This window comes from Pleurodeles waltl, chromosome 9, assembly GCF_031143425.1.
Source record: "Pleurodeles waltl isolate 20211129_DDA chromosome 9, aPleWal1.hap1.20221129, whole genome shotgun sequence".
In the NCBI taxonomy this organism is placed as follows: Eukaryota; Metazoa; Chordata; class Amphibia; order Caudata; family Salamandridae; genus Pleurodeles; species Pleurodeles waltl.
The window spans coordinates 75214574-75230629 of record NC_090448.1 but is presented as its reverse complement, the minus strand read 5'-3'; positions in this window follow the sequence as shown (position 1 = coordinate 75230629).

The window sequence follows — 16056 nt, the reverse complement described above, 5'->3', positions numbered from 1 at the left end:
TGGTGTTGACAAGGTCTGCCAGCACCCCTGCAATAGTGCCAAGGGTGTTGTTCATGGACTTCAAGCCCTCCCTGATCCAAAGTTAGTGTTCCTCCAGCAGCCGCTGGGTCTCCTGAAACTTGGCCAGTACCTTTGTCATCGTCTCCTGAGAATGATGGTAAGCTCCCATGATGTTGAAGAGGGCCTCGTGGACAGTGGGTTCCCTGGGCCTGTCCTCCCACTGTCACACAGCAGTCCTCCCAGCTTCCCTGTTGACCTGTGCCTCTGTCCCCTGAACCGTGTGCCCACTGCCACTGCCCCAAGGTACCTGATCGTCCTGTGTTAGTGGGGTTGCCTGGGTTCCCAGTAGTGGTGGACACACTGCTGATTGACGTTTCCTGGGGACAGAGGGATGGGCCCGCTGAGTGGGTGCTGTGCTGGTGTTTCCTGAGGGGGGATGCTCTGTGGTGGTTTGTGACTGTGTCAGGGGAACCGACTGTCCCGAGGTCCCAGATGGGCCTGGCTAGTCATCTTGATCTAGTAGTGCAGAGCTGCTGTCATCACTGTGGGTCTCTTCTGTGGGGGGACTGGATATGTCTGGCACCTCCTGTCCTGTGACGTTGGGTAGGGGTCCTGTAGGGGTGTAAAAGCATGATTAATGCATCTGTGTGTGCCATTGTGTGCAATGGGTGAGTGACCCTGTACTCCAGTGCTTGCATTCTTTCCTTGGTCCTTGTGTGATAGTTGGTTTGGGGTCTGTGTGGGTATCTGTAGTGGACATGCGTTGGTGATGGGTGTCCATGCATTGGTATTACATGCAGGGCTTCTTTTTGGGATGTGTGGGTTGTGTTGGTGGGGTATATGTGGGTTGTTGGGGTGATGGGTGTGAGGGTAAGTGTGGGGTATGTGATGGCATGCAGGTAGGGTGGGGGCTAAAGTAGTCAAGATTTGCCTTACCAGAGTCCAGTCCTCCTGCTACTCCTGTGAGGTCCTCAGGATGCAGTATTGCCAAGACTTGCTCCTCCCATGTTGTTAGTTGTGGGGGAGGAGGTGGGGGTTCACTGCCAGTCCTCTGTACTGCAATCTGGTGTCTGGAGACTACGGAACGCCATTTCTCCCGTAGGTCATTCCACCTCTTCCTGATGTCATCCCTAGTTCTTAGATGCTGTCCCACTGCGTTGACCCTGTCGACAATTCTCCGCCATAGCTCCATCTTCCTTGCAATGGATGTCTGCTGCACCTGTGATCCTAATAGCTGTGGCTCTACCCGGATGATTTCCTCCACCCTGACCCTGAGCTCCTCCTCAGAGAACCTGGGGTGTCATTGAGGTGCCATGATGTGGTGTGGGTGATGTGTGAGGTGGTGTCTGTTGTGATGTGTGAGGGGATGTGTTGTTGTGTGTTGTTTGAGGTACGTGGATGTTGTGTAAGTGATGGTGTTGTGTGTCTGTGGATGCTGGTGTTGTTTAAGGTAGTGTCTCTCTCTGGCCTGCTTTCAAATTTCTGGTAGTAAGGGTTTGTGGGTAATGTGGGTGGGTGTTTTATATTGGATTGGGTGTGTGGGTGTGGTGTGTGTATGTGTATCAGGTGTGTGTATTTCGAATTGTCTAATGTGGTGGTGTTTTGTATATGTGTGTGTATTTTGAGCACGGCGATGTGTACCGCCAATGGTTTACTGCGGTTGAAAGTCCGACGCCTTGATTCGTGGGTCGTGATAGTGTGGGCGTATTCCTGTTGGCGTGACAGTGTCGGTTTTGTTATCGCCAGTTTATCACTGACCTTTGGTGTGGCGGACTTGTGTGGGTGTCTATACTGTGGTGGATTCCGAGCTGTGGGTCGTAATACCTGTAGCGGAATTCTGCGGCCGCAGTGGTATGTTGGTGGTCTTCTGCACAGCGGTAAGCAGGATATACCGCCAGGGTTGCAATGAGGGACTATCTGTTTAAGCTGCTTTACATGTCTGTCTATTGGTGCAACACTATCTATCTATTTTTGCAAGCCTCTCTGCCAATCTATCTTTGCAACACTATCTACATTTGCAAGCCTCTCTATTTGTAAAAATGTTTCACAAACATATTATAAAAAGCATTAGCAAAGGCAAGAGGCTGGCAGCCAAGGCCAGATTGATTGGCTGTTTTAGGTCTGGTGTTAACCAAGACCTTTTGCGTTTGCTACAATTACTGGTGTAACATATTTACTCATAGAGGTTTTCAACCAGGCTTCATCTATTAGTCTGTTGTAGTGCCATTCAAGTTTGTCTTCCAGCCACTGCAGCATGTATCATGGGGCAGTGAGTTAGCACACTTCAGCCACTGGCTCATTTCACTTTGAGTTACATTATGTTAGCATTTCACAAGGACCACATCCATGCAAGTACTCACATTAAGCATCAGCAACTACAATGGTAATGTGTACTTTTTTTAAACCCAAAAAATATTTTTAACTTTAGCCAATGTTTATTTTAGATTTATGGAGGCCCAACTGCCTCCCCTACAATAAGATTTTGCAGAACAGGACAAGCATTGCCAAAGCCAAAAGGCTGGTGGCCAACGCCAGACCTATTGGCTTTGCCAGTTCTTGTCAACTGTTTACATTTGCTTGTCCTTGAGGGAGTGGCTGATTTTAGTAGGGCAAACTCATCAGTGCAATAAAAAAAACACTAGAGATGTTCAAACACGGGCAGGCAAACATTGAAGAACCTCTTTTTTTAAAGGAATGATGAGATAACAATTGTGTTCGTTTTACTGAAGTAGCTTTAAATGGTTGAAGACCAACTCATTTCTGTGCAATTAGGTATGAAAGGTTTAAAGAAGGGAGGAGTAAGATTTAACATGCCAGTTTTCTGTACTCTGCTAAGTACATGTAAATGTTATAGCATGTTGTTCCTCTGATTTCAAAAATTTAACCAGTTTTATGAAAGTAATGATACAAAAGATATCCTTTAACATATATACATTAAACATGCATTTACTATTTAAATGTAAACTTTTCATCCCAAAACAAATACACTCAAAAACATTACTAATAGCACATTTCATTACAAAATAAACCAACATTAGTACAAAATATAGAAAATAAATGAATGTACTCACAGTCATAGTCAAGAAAATCTATTCTCAATAGCAATCCCCATGACAGAAGTGTCTAGTTTACTACTAGTAATTTCACTAAATCCCACAAACACACTAACTCTACTTCTTACCCATAGCCCTCTCTTCTATACGAGCTATTTCCTATTAGAGTACTTTGAACTGAAATCCACCCCTACTACTAGGCACTCAAAATACCTTATGATAGGTGATTTTAATTATTGGTTCGACAATCTATCTAACCATAATGAAAATCAATGTTGAATTTATGGAAATCTTTCCTTTATGAGCTCTTTTCCGCCCAAGGATCATATTTGGACAGGCAATCTAGAAGTGAATAATTTAGAAATATCTCCCTGTGTTTGGTAAGACATCACATCATTAATCATTAAATTAATCAATGAAGTAAACTATAAATGTAGCCAACAATGAAATACAATCATCCTTACTAATTACAAAGTATCCTTACTTTCTGTCCAGGAACAAAGGATAGCATTCCACAAAGGGATTCAAACTGCATTTGATTTAGCAGCATCACTCACACTTGAACCCCATATAATACATAGAAAATCTGTTCAAAATGGCTAAGACTTCCCAAGAGCAAACAGAACATAAATGAAGGTAGTGCTAAAATGAAAAGACTAAACTAGAATTTGAATTGGCTATGAAACAATATAAATAAATTATTAGAGAGACTGAATGACAAGATTACGGTAATAAAACTAACATTTCAAATGACCCTCAAAAACTGTACACCAAATTAATATTGAATGATCTGATAATACAAAAACAATCCAAGATTAACTCCTGCCCAAGAACCTTGTGGCCACAAATTACTATTTTAAACCTAAAATCAGCCTCCAGAGAGAAAAAATAAAATACAACAAAATGTAAAAGCTGTAGCAAAAGCTGACCAAAAAAGTCTCCCTCTCTCTTTTGTTACTCTCATCTGGGTCCAGGAGCTAAGCTCAGTGAATCTACAGCTGAAAACCAGAGCTCCTTCGGATCCCTGCCCCCTAAACGTTCTTAAGCTAACTCTGCCAACTGTTATAAATCCACAGAAAACACTTTTTTACTCTTCAATGGAACAAGGAATTGTTCTGCAGACTTTCTAAACAGCTTCTGTAGCTCCTGTATTAAACAAAATTATGAACTTACTGAAATATATTGGAGTTACAGAGAAATTTCTTTACTGCCAAACACAACACAATTATTTGAGAGTCATGTAGCAAAAACAACTCTTTGCACATATAAATTACAACACAGCACTAGCTATAATCCATGTGGGTTTGGACCAGCCCACAATACAGAGGCAGTCTTGGTATCTGTCCAGGACAATTGTAAAATGAAAGCTGATATTGTGGCAACACATGCTCGCTAATGCCATTAGCTCAGCTGGCCATATTTGATACAGTGGATATTCAAATCTTATTTAATCGCCTAAAGATAGCTGGTATAAAACACTCGAAAATAGTTTGACTCATTCTTAACAGGCAAATTCCAAGCTATAAGATTATCATCATCTGGAAAAAGTCCATCTCTGAGTACCATAGACTGTTGGATACATGGAAGTCACTAGAAATCATTGATGGTGATGAATCTAATTTTTAAAAAGTTGATCATCCAAGGGTACCCACTGTATATTTTCTACCAAAACAGAAACACCCCACCAAACCACAAGGTAGACTGATAGGTTTCGCCAATGGGGCCCTTTTGGAGCCCACTGCAATTTGTTTGAATCATTTCCTAGCACCACATGTGTTGGCTTTAGCTCATATTGTAGGGACACAACAGATTTTGTCACAAACATACATAGTATTTATTGGTAAGACACATATTTAATGATGGCCCTGTATGTGAACTCCTTATTACATGTATTAATCAATAGCAGGGTACAAATACATGTTACTCACCACCACCAGAACAAATTTCCGCAACACCATGACCAGTGTCACCGACTGGATGAGAACCAACTGCCCAAAGTTCACAAACATCTATTGTCAGGAAAATGGAGTTGTGGCAAAGGATAGTCAACAAGGTCAACTCAGTAGGCAGCCATCCACGCACAAGGGACGACATCAGAAAGAGGTGGAACTACCTACGGGGAAAGGTGCGTTCCAGGGCATCACACCACCAGATAGCTGTGCACATGACCGGCGGTGGGCCCCATCTCCTCCCCCCCAGAGTTCACATCATGGGAGGAGAAGGTCTTGGACATACTACATCCTGAGGGCCTGAATCGAATACATGGGGGAGTGGAGTCAGGTAAGAACCCACAACAGCCATGTCACACAACTGTATTGTTCTGCATGCCTCCTCACCACCCAAATACTCCCTAATTAACTAAATTACTGACTGTACCTCCCACCTATTCACCTAATTACCCTCTCCTGCATGCCACCACTCAACTGAGCCCAACTGCCCACAGCCCTTGGCAATGGCATGTTAATGACTGGCAAATCAAATCACTATGACTCCCAGAATGCACTAACACAACTTTTTGAACACCTTCAATGTACATCACATTTTAAGAATGTACAACTAAAGTACTAGCTACACCATCTAGATTGACCTAGTGAGGACCAGTAAATAGCAATGACAGAAATGCAATGGCACACTCACAATAGCACACATACAGCAACAGTTGAGTGACCATTCCTAATTGCCTCCGATCAAATATCCCAAGACAGAAATAGACTGACCTGGGTTGGTAAGTAAGATGGCTGAGTCAATGCACAAGCTGAACATCTATATACAGGACTATTACTCTTTCATGCTCACATACCGTGTTCCCACTAGGACACAATTGTGCATTGTACAGCTATAATTTGTACCACCAGGACATCATGCAGCACTTGCAGGTACATAATGCCACCATGGCTACCATTGCAGGGGTGCTGAAGGACATCAATACCACCCTCATTGATTCCTCAACACACCATCAGGCCCCTAACCTAACATCTGCCCCAGCTATATCTGCAGCAGCTAGTGGAATGGAGGCCCTGCCAGGGGAACCACAGGCCTAAGACACCCCTCCCTCTGTAGCGGAAGAACCTCCCCCTCTCAAACATGGTCATCCACCCAGATATCCGGCTGGAGCAGATGCCAAGCCCAAACCCACTGCCAGGAAGTGAACCTCGCCTTATATATCACCCTTGTGTGCCATTGAGACACCCTGTAGACTGTTCTGAGACATGACTCAATTTCCCCATGTTACAAGGACACTGGACCTGTGTAAACAACTGGTGTAGCTGCTACTGTAATGAATCCATCTACCATGACCTAACTCTTCACCCTTTCTTCATTTAAGCGCTTGGTTTTTACCTTATTCATCATGATGTGCAGTAAATCACAATTGACCATAGCTACTGTATATGTGTTTTTATTAATACATCAACAATTGACATGCTTGAAAACTGTGGTTAGGTCATGCCCCCTGCATTGAACAGCCAGTGTAATGGTCATCAGACGAAGGCTCTCACAGCATGAGACATATTACACAGAGATGTCACAGGACAGGTGTCAGAGAGGTTGCAATCCAGGGCAACCCCATAGTTTAGTCAGTATTCCAATCTGCAAATAGAGCATGACAGAGAGTACTCTCAGGACGGAAGGCATGGTGGCACACAATGTAAACATACAGGTAACTGAAGTCATGGCCATGGTAACCCACCAACAAAACAGGGGCACCCAGAATACTCCTATGTCTCACCAGGTGCAGACTCTTCCTACACACATAACATAGTTACATGGTCACATATCCCATGCAGCACAAATATGACATCACTGAGGACCCAGTACATCAACCATACACGAACATAGGGCCTATACCCGGAGTAATGTTCTTACTGCTTTGTCACTATACAGTTATCTGCACCTTGGACAGCAACATCAGAATACAAACACCATTGTCCCATTGTCATTACAAACTACTCCACCCACTGTGTAACCAGAGGCCATGATCTATTCTTCACACAAGTGCCACATACTTCAAGTGACCTGAAAAATACCATTTCACATCTCCCCCAACCCCACTGGTAATAGGATAGGACGAAGCGAACACATTTTCACATGTATGAAGGGAGTACAAACACGTTTACATCCCACTGTCAATATAACCAATTGATCTGCTATCTGTCATGAAAAACTGTCATGTCTGTCATCTACTGCCATTGGCTACTGACAATGAAAATCTCAAGCCATAGGTTGTAGAGGCAAATAGGAAATTGCAATTTCAGTGAGTGGAAGGAAAATAGGATAGGAGAATGCTAGACACATTGCTCAATACTGAACATTCTATTCCAGAAGTGAATGTTAGGATCAGATGTAACAATACATGTCTGAGCTGATTGTCTATTACTGTACACCTTACAATCTATCATTACACCACCACTGATTAATTTAGGCAGGAAGTGTAATGCCAGCAATTCACATCAACATGTGCACTTGCAACACCTCACATATCTGGATGTCAGTGAAAGTACTGGTTGATGAGCTCTGTCCTAGAGTGAGCTGCTCTTTCTTCCTCCGGCTCTTCATCACTTGCTATATCAGCATTACGAGCCACTGATCCTTCTGCCTCCCCCTCATCTGCTTTCAATGATATCTGATGTCTCAGGGCTAAATTGTGGAGCAGCAGCAGGCAATGATTATTTGGCATACCTTGTGGGGCGAGTAGAGGAGGGCACCTCCAGATACGTCCGGGAACCTGAATCTTGCCTTCAGGAGCCTGAATGTTTGCTCGATTACATGTCTTGTCCTCCCATAGGCCTCATTGAAACTGAGTTCCTCTGGCGTGGCTGGGAACCTGACTGATGACTGGTGGAAGGTTTGGTTAGCCAGATTCACCTGTGAACACAATGGTAGAACAAAACATAAATAGCTTCAGCCGCTGGCTATGATGTGATAACAAGTGACATAACACTAAAAAAAACACAATACAATGCATACTTACCAAGCAGACAAGCCCTCTCTGTTTGTAGTTGTGCCATCAAAGTGGGACATTACTGTTCCGCATTATGTAGGAATCCTGCACTGATCCAGGAAACTTGGCTGTGACTTGTGAGATGTACTGCTCTACCAGACACACCACGTGTAGGCTGATTGAGTGGTAGTTCTTCCTATTCCTATACACCTGTTCATTGTCACTGGGAGGGACAAAGGCTGAATGGGTGCCCTCAATGGTTCCTACCACATGGCGAATGTGTCCCATTAAATACAAGTCTGCCTTCACAAATGCCAAATCCGCTCTTTGGGGGAACCTGACATAGCTGTCCAGGTGCTTCAATAATGCACACAGTACATCCTTCAACACAAGACTGAACACGGGCTGAGACATCCCTGATGTTAAGGCGACAGTATTCTGAAACGACCGTGTGGCAAGCAAGTGTAGCACTGACAAGACTTGAACTATGGGAGGTATGCAATAGGGATTGTGAATGGCTGGCATCAGATCTGGCTCCAACTGTGTACATAGATCGATGATGGTATGACGATTCAGACAATGGGGGTGATTCTAAGTCCGGCGGGTGGCGGACGCTGCCCGCCAGACTTCCCCCACCAAAATACCGCTCTGCGGTCGAAAGACCGCTGAGGGTATTTTGGGATTTGCCCTGGGCTGGCGGGCGACCGCCAAAAGGCCGCCCGCCAGCCCAGGGCAAATCAACCTTCCCACGAGGACGCCGGCTCAGAATTGAGCCGGCGTAGTGGGAAGGTGCGACGGGTGCAGTGGCACCCGTCGCGTATTTCAGTGTCTGCAAAACAGACACTGAAATACAAAGTGGGGCCCTCTTACGGGGGCCCCTGCAGTGCCCATGCCATTGGCATGGGCACTGCAGGGGCCCCCAGGGGCCCCGCGGCACCCCCTACCGCCATCCTGTTCCTGGCGGGAGACCCGCCAGGAACAGGATGGCGGTAGGGGGTGTCAGCGCGCTCCGCCGCCATGGAGGATTCTGTAGGGCAGCGGAAAACCGGCGGGAGACCGCCGGTTTTCCTAGTCTGACCGCGGCCGAACCGCCGCGGTCAGAATGCCCTGCGGGGCACCGCCGGTCTGTCGGCGGTGCTCCCGCCGACCCTGGCCCCGACGGTCTGAGACCGCCGGGGTCAGAATGACCCCCAATATGTCTGGATGACATGCCTGTCCTCCATGGTTGCCAGGTCAACTAGTGAACGGTACACTGGCAGTTGTCTCACTCTCCTCATGGCAGGATAACTATGTTGAGAGGAAAGAATGTACAATGAATTATGCAATATGCACACATCACCAACACATTGTATATTAACTGACACCTAACATCTGTAGAGGTGGCATAGGACTGCTGACATATAAAATGAAGACATAGATATGCACCTAATTCACCCTCATTGCTGCACGTTGGCTTACATGTAAATTGGAATGTACATATGAAACATATGTCATTGTACATGTGTGACTTTGCTGTCATGGACTCATTACACATATGTTTTGGTGTCTACCTATACCTAGCCACGGCCTATGTACCTCAGATTTGCTTTACATAGTTCTCAACATGAAGACAGCCTGAACATGTCATTGTGTAAAGATTGTCAAATATGTTGCACAACCATAATGGGCCAACATATGGTTACACTGAAATTAGGCGGAGTAAGTGACTGATGCAGATTATTTAGCACATCGATCGATTACAAGTGCCCAAAATGGCAGGTGCTTGACCTACTGTAGTGGACAGTTGGAAGTGACCTACGTCCGCCGACGTAAGTCGTCATGGCAGTAGGTGGTCGGAGTTTTGCGTCATTTTTCTTAATGCCGGCTAATGCCATTCCTTAGAGCCACCTTAGCGCCATATTTATAAAATTACACAAAATGGCACTAAGGAATGGCTAGTGTCTAAAAAAAGACGCTTACCGGTCAGGGATGTGTTAGGGAAAATGGTGCTAGTGAGTCTGAAATTACCTTAGGCTAGTTAGCGGCAAAAAATATGCTGCTAACCAGCCTAGTGTCATTTTTTATGCCCAAGCAGCCAAAAAATGACTCCTGTCTAAGTGTAGACAGGAGTCATTACCACCACCCCAATTCCCACCACAGGGGACTGGTGTCCTCTGGGAAAGCCCAACATACTCAATGCCAGGCAGGGGCCCCATGTAAGGGGCCACCAATGGTTCTTACAAATAAAAAGTTTATACTTACCTAAACTTACCTGGGATGGGGTCCCCCTCCTGCAGTGTCCCTGTGTGGTGGGTGCTGGTGTTCTTTGGGCTTGGGGTAGGGCATAATTTTGCACATTCCACGGTGTTCCACCATGGAAATGGGCCTATCTGCACCCTAACGCCTGGTCTGATCCAGGCGTTAAATAATGGTGCTAAGCGGGCTTAGCACCATTATTAAGGTCCGCCTCATCCTTGCATGTCATTTCTGCGCCTGGAGATAAATATGGCGCTAGGGGGTTAGCGTTGTGTTTAGGACGGGAATGCCTACCTTGCATCTCATTAATGCCAAGTTGTTTCACGCATCCTAAACATGGCGCTAACTCCAATATTTTGATGCTAGATGGGTCTAGTTTCAAAATATAAATAAGGAGTTAGGTAACGCCGTTTTAGCACCAAAATAAATGGTGCTAAGGTGATGCTAACCATCCATAAATATGGGCCAAAGTTTCAGGCCAACGACAGTAGGAGTGCCATGCACTTTTTCAATTGTAGTACAAACTGTTCATCCATTTCAAGCGATTATTCCAAAGGAGCTGAAGACAGGTAACCTCCCACCAACAGAACTTCAGAAAGGACTTAAAGGAAGAGTTGTATACATACCATTATATTAAAAAAAATATTGAGACTGTGGGTATTGAAGAAGATGTAGATGAACCACTGATTATTCTAGCAAATGGAGTTCCTACCAAAAGTAATAAAATCTGGCAAGAGTTAGTTGATGTGAATAAAGTAAAAAAAGCCACATTATACCTGAAAGAAAATAATATTTTTTATGAGAATGTTGACATGATTTGAAATGTAACTTGTATTGATGATGAACTACTACAATCAAGTGGACAAATAGAAAAAGTAGATAAGGAGAAATAAATGAACACTATAGTATTCATGCACTTCATTCTAAATATGTTGTTGGGAATGCTAATGATCTCTTACAAATGAAACAAGCAAGAGGAGCTCCAATGAGTGTGTGAGAAAGAAGTTTAGAGGCTCGTTATTTTCCACAGCTATTCCCCACAGGAGTAGGAGGCCGCTAAGATGACCAACCTGTGCAAATACCAGCAGCTGAATACAGGTCAACAAGGCTATATTCTGAAGACCCTAGGTTTTGACAATGTATTGCGTATATTCCACCTGTTATTTGAGAGTGACTTGTCAGGACTTTCTTACACTGTGAACCATATGCTTGAGACAGGAGTCAATCTTCAAAATCTATCTGCAAGGGAGTTTGTGAAAAAGATCATTAATTTGATGACATGTCAACGAGGGACTAATGAATATTGGTACCGTCATCACGGTCAACTTAAATGTATGCTCCGAAACTTAGGTCTTCCTACTTGGTTTGTAACGCTTAGTTGCGCAGAGTATGCTTGGGATGATCTACTAGAATTTTTAAGAAGCAAACTGTAATGTAAAAGATATCCATTTGTAGACAGCAGGGGAAATGTGCTCTTTGGACCCTGCTAAAGTATGTCGCTATTTCAATCATAAGTTTCAAGCAATGCTTTGTTTTATATGCAACAAAACAAATTCTCCTCTTGGTGAGGTCACAGATTTCTTTTGGAGGAAAGAATACTAGGCAAGAGGTGCTCACATTCGCATGCTATTATAAATAAAGGATGCACCAAAATTTGAACCGATACTGATGAGTCTGTACTGTCTTTCATAGAACAGTACGTTACGTGCAGCATTCCAGATGACAATCAGAACAAATCCCTACGATAGCAAGTTCAACACTTTCAATCACATAGATTTGTCAAGTATTGCCGCCGACGATGTATATCCAAGGAATAGTTTTATGCAAGATGTCATTTTGGATTTCCAAGGCCTATCATTTCCATGAGGAGAGTTAACAGTTTTTTATCTGCAGTGAGGCATACACTGACAAGAAAATTGCCAAAGAATACATATAATCTGAAAAGACCGGAAGCTTTCAAATATATTAATGATTATAATGCTGTTATTCTGAAGTTATGGAATACAAATATGAACATACAGTTTGTTGCAGATAATTTGATTGCTGTTGCTCACTATGTTACTTCATACATCACAAAATGAGAGAAAACTGAGATGAAGGAAACCTGGGAGGAGATTTATGCAGACAAATCCCTTTTTAAGAAGCTATATAGTTTCAGTTTGAAAATGCTCTCACATAGGGAGATAAGCTCATTTGAGTGCTGTGATAGGTTGAGTTCAGCAAGCTTGTACTCAAAGTCTAGAGGAATTGTTTGGGTTAGTCTAGGACTTGTAAACAGGAGAAATAGAATTTTGAAATATTTCCCAGAGATTCAGTATCTGGGAGAGTTTGATCCAGAAAGTACATATGTTATAACTTAATTAACCATAGAAAACTGACTTGTGAAAGCACTGAGAAAAAATAATGTTTCTACTGAGCACTAATTTAACTCTTCAAACCTTGGCGTGCTGAGACAGAGCAACTTGAAGATTATGACTGCTATGAAGGCTCTCTCAATGCTATAAAAGACAGAATTGAGTATCCAATATTTCCGAACTATCTGAAAATGTTGAATTGAATAAGAGGACACAATTGCTGTCGAGATACCAAAAGACTGCTCACAAAGCATTCAGAGTTCTGCACCTCTCAGTCAAGATCCTCTTGGTCAGCCAATTATTGAGAATGAAGCGGCCAAAGTAATGAATGAGGTGGAGACAGCTTTGCAAAAAGCAAGAGAAGAAAATGTTGACTTCAAACAGATAGTAGCACAACTGAATGATGAGCAGAAACACATATATGTAGAAGTCAAAGGAAAAACAGAACATGAATTCCTGCATGAAAACAATGAATGCAAGTGTTTAGGTTTTAAGCTAATTCTTTTATATGTAAGTGGACAAGATGGCATTGGAAAAAGCTTTTTAATTCAAACTCTAAGCAGATATCCACAGAAGACAGTACCCAGTCTATGAAAGACCTAGATTATTATCAAAACGAAAGATTTTGAAGGATCATGCTAACGTTCATGAGAAAAAGAAAAAAATACCAAACAAAGAAGTATTGGAAAAAACAAAAGTAACAAAGGTGGTAAAGTTGTAGGTTATCAGTTTTTAAAAGATAATGCTCTGCACTCTTTATATCATTAGAACGCTTGTCTAGTGATAGAGGTAAAAGATATTCTGCATCTCATAGTAGAGATCCTGTTAATGTGTGCACTGGATCTGTTCAGTTTACACAAAACACTCAAGAAGATGCACAAGAATTCTTGATGGTCATACTTGATATCTTAGAAGAAGAAATGGTACCTATTGATGACCTATTTGGACTAAGTTACTCATAACAGCATGACTGTGAAAATTGTTCCTTTTCTTTAAAAACAGACATAGATTCAAAACGATTTCTCTACTTAACTTTACCAGCCTGTACAACTATCAGTTTTGACAAATTGTTTAAAGATGCATCACAGAATAATACCTGCATCAACTATGAACATAAAGAGAACTAGTAAGTATATCATCATAATGCTGCAGCGATGCAATGCAGATGGAACTAAGATGGAAACACTAATTGCAAATTTCAAAGCAGGACAAATTTAAATTTCTAGTAAAACATATACCTGTACAGCTATTATTTTGCATTAAGGTATAAATGTTACATCTGGACATCAGACCATCCATATAAAAAACACAACTGGATGGACAGAGTGTAATAGTACTAAACTTACATTTAAACATAGATTACCCTATAAACAACCACATTCTTACCTTCTGTTTCTTCAACCAAAGTTCTAAGGAGGATTACTACTGGAGAAATGCAATATTACACGTGTGGCATTTTTTATACAACAAAATAAGGCATCATACAGCCTAACAAGGGTGATGTCTTTCTAAAGAATTGTAAACGTTCAAATGTTCTTACTCTTGGATGGAAACCCAGTCATAGTAGTAAACTGGAAAAGTAATTAGAAACTTTGAACTAGAACAAACATCTGCAAAAGATTCAAAGCAAGACTGAAAAACGTCAGTTTCAAGAACAGCTGGAAAATAATTAAAAGAAGAACACCAGAGATACACTGTTCTGCTCTTCAATGGATTACCGTACTTTATGACATCATACAGCCTACCAAGGGAGATGTCTTTAGGCACCATTTTTAGTACTAGTATGATTCATACACATTAATTAGGTAATAAAGATACAATATACTTTATCAAATTTGACAAGTAGACCTAATAGAATTTGGTTAATATTTGTAGTGAGTTTCATACATAATAGTGTTAACATTAGAAAACTTGTTTTGGCAACTGAAAATTAAGTAAGATAAATTAACGGCAGGGGCTCTTCACTTTTTCAAGCATACTGATTCTATCTGCTTTTTTAAAGAAAATGTTGTTGGGACTTGCTACAATGGATCACCATCTCCTTGAGCTCATTGCAACCTGGTGAAATAGATATGTTTTGCAGAGCTGGAGAACCCTAAGAAAAAGATGGGCCTGGCGCAGAAGGGTCAGCAACTTTCTTTGTCATGTAACAGAGATATGTCCGCTCATGGCACGTTTTCAAATGTTTTCACATAGTGCAAGTACCATAACTGTACTGCCTCTAGAAAGGTTCCACATTGAGTGCACTCCACATATCTGGCATAGGCTTAGTTTTCAGAAGTAGGAATGGTAGATGTATGTATATCACACATGGTAATGTTAATTTAAAATAACATGCTATGAACTTATGTTTTTTTTTAAAGTCAGTGTGACTGTTTCCCCCTACCCACCCACCACTGTTTAAGGATGAGTTTATATATATGCACTTCATTTATAGTGCAAGAGTATAGAATCTGAGAACAGCAGAGAAGTGAATGTGACATGCTTAAGTAAAGTTTGTAATTTGTATACAGAAATATAAAGTTCTTCTGTCTTGCAATTAATGATATTATTTGTATTACAGGTTTTAAATTTTTAATACATAAGTTATCAATATGAAATTGAAACTTTAATTTATGTTTTCTCTTTTTATAGAGATTAAACAAGCTATTTACTGTGCTAATGTAAGTGACTAGTTATATATCACACACTTCGACACACACTGATGCATGCAGTAACACATCCAGGCACACACTGATGGATATACAAATATATTCTAGCAAACACTCATGTATACAGTGACTCAGCCAAGCGCACACTGATGCGTACACTACTACACCTAGACACACACTGATGCATATGCTATCACACCCAGGCACACACTTGCATACACTGGCACTCAAGGACACACTAATGTGTACACAAACCCATTCGTGCATACACTGGTGCATTGAGTAAGATGTGTAACAACACACTTGTGTATACACTGGCAGATCTAGGCAGACACTGATGCATATACTGACATATCCAGGCACACACTGATACATACACTTACTGATCCAGGCACACACTGATGCATGCACTAACACAGCCAGGCATACACTGTTGCATTCATTAACACACCCAGTCACACACTGAGGCATACACTACCATACTCAAGCACACATTGATGGATACAGACACATACCCAGGGACATACTAATTCATACATCAACACATCCAGGTAGACACTGATTTGTACAGTGACACACCCATGCACACATTAACACACCCACAAACATACTGACAGATACACTGACACAGCCATACACACAATGATGCATATGGTAACCCATTTATGAACACACCTATGCATACACTACCACATGCATAGATACACTAATTCACATGCTGACAGATCCAAGCACACACTGATGCATTCACTTACAGATCCACATACACACTGATGCATACACTGACACAACCAGGCATACACTGCTGCATTCATTGACACACC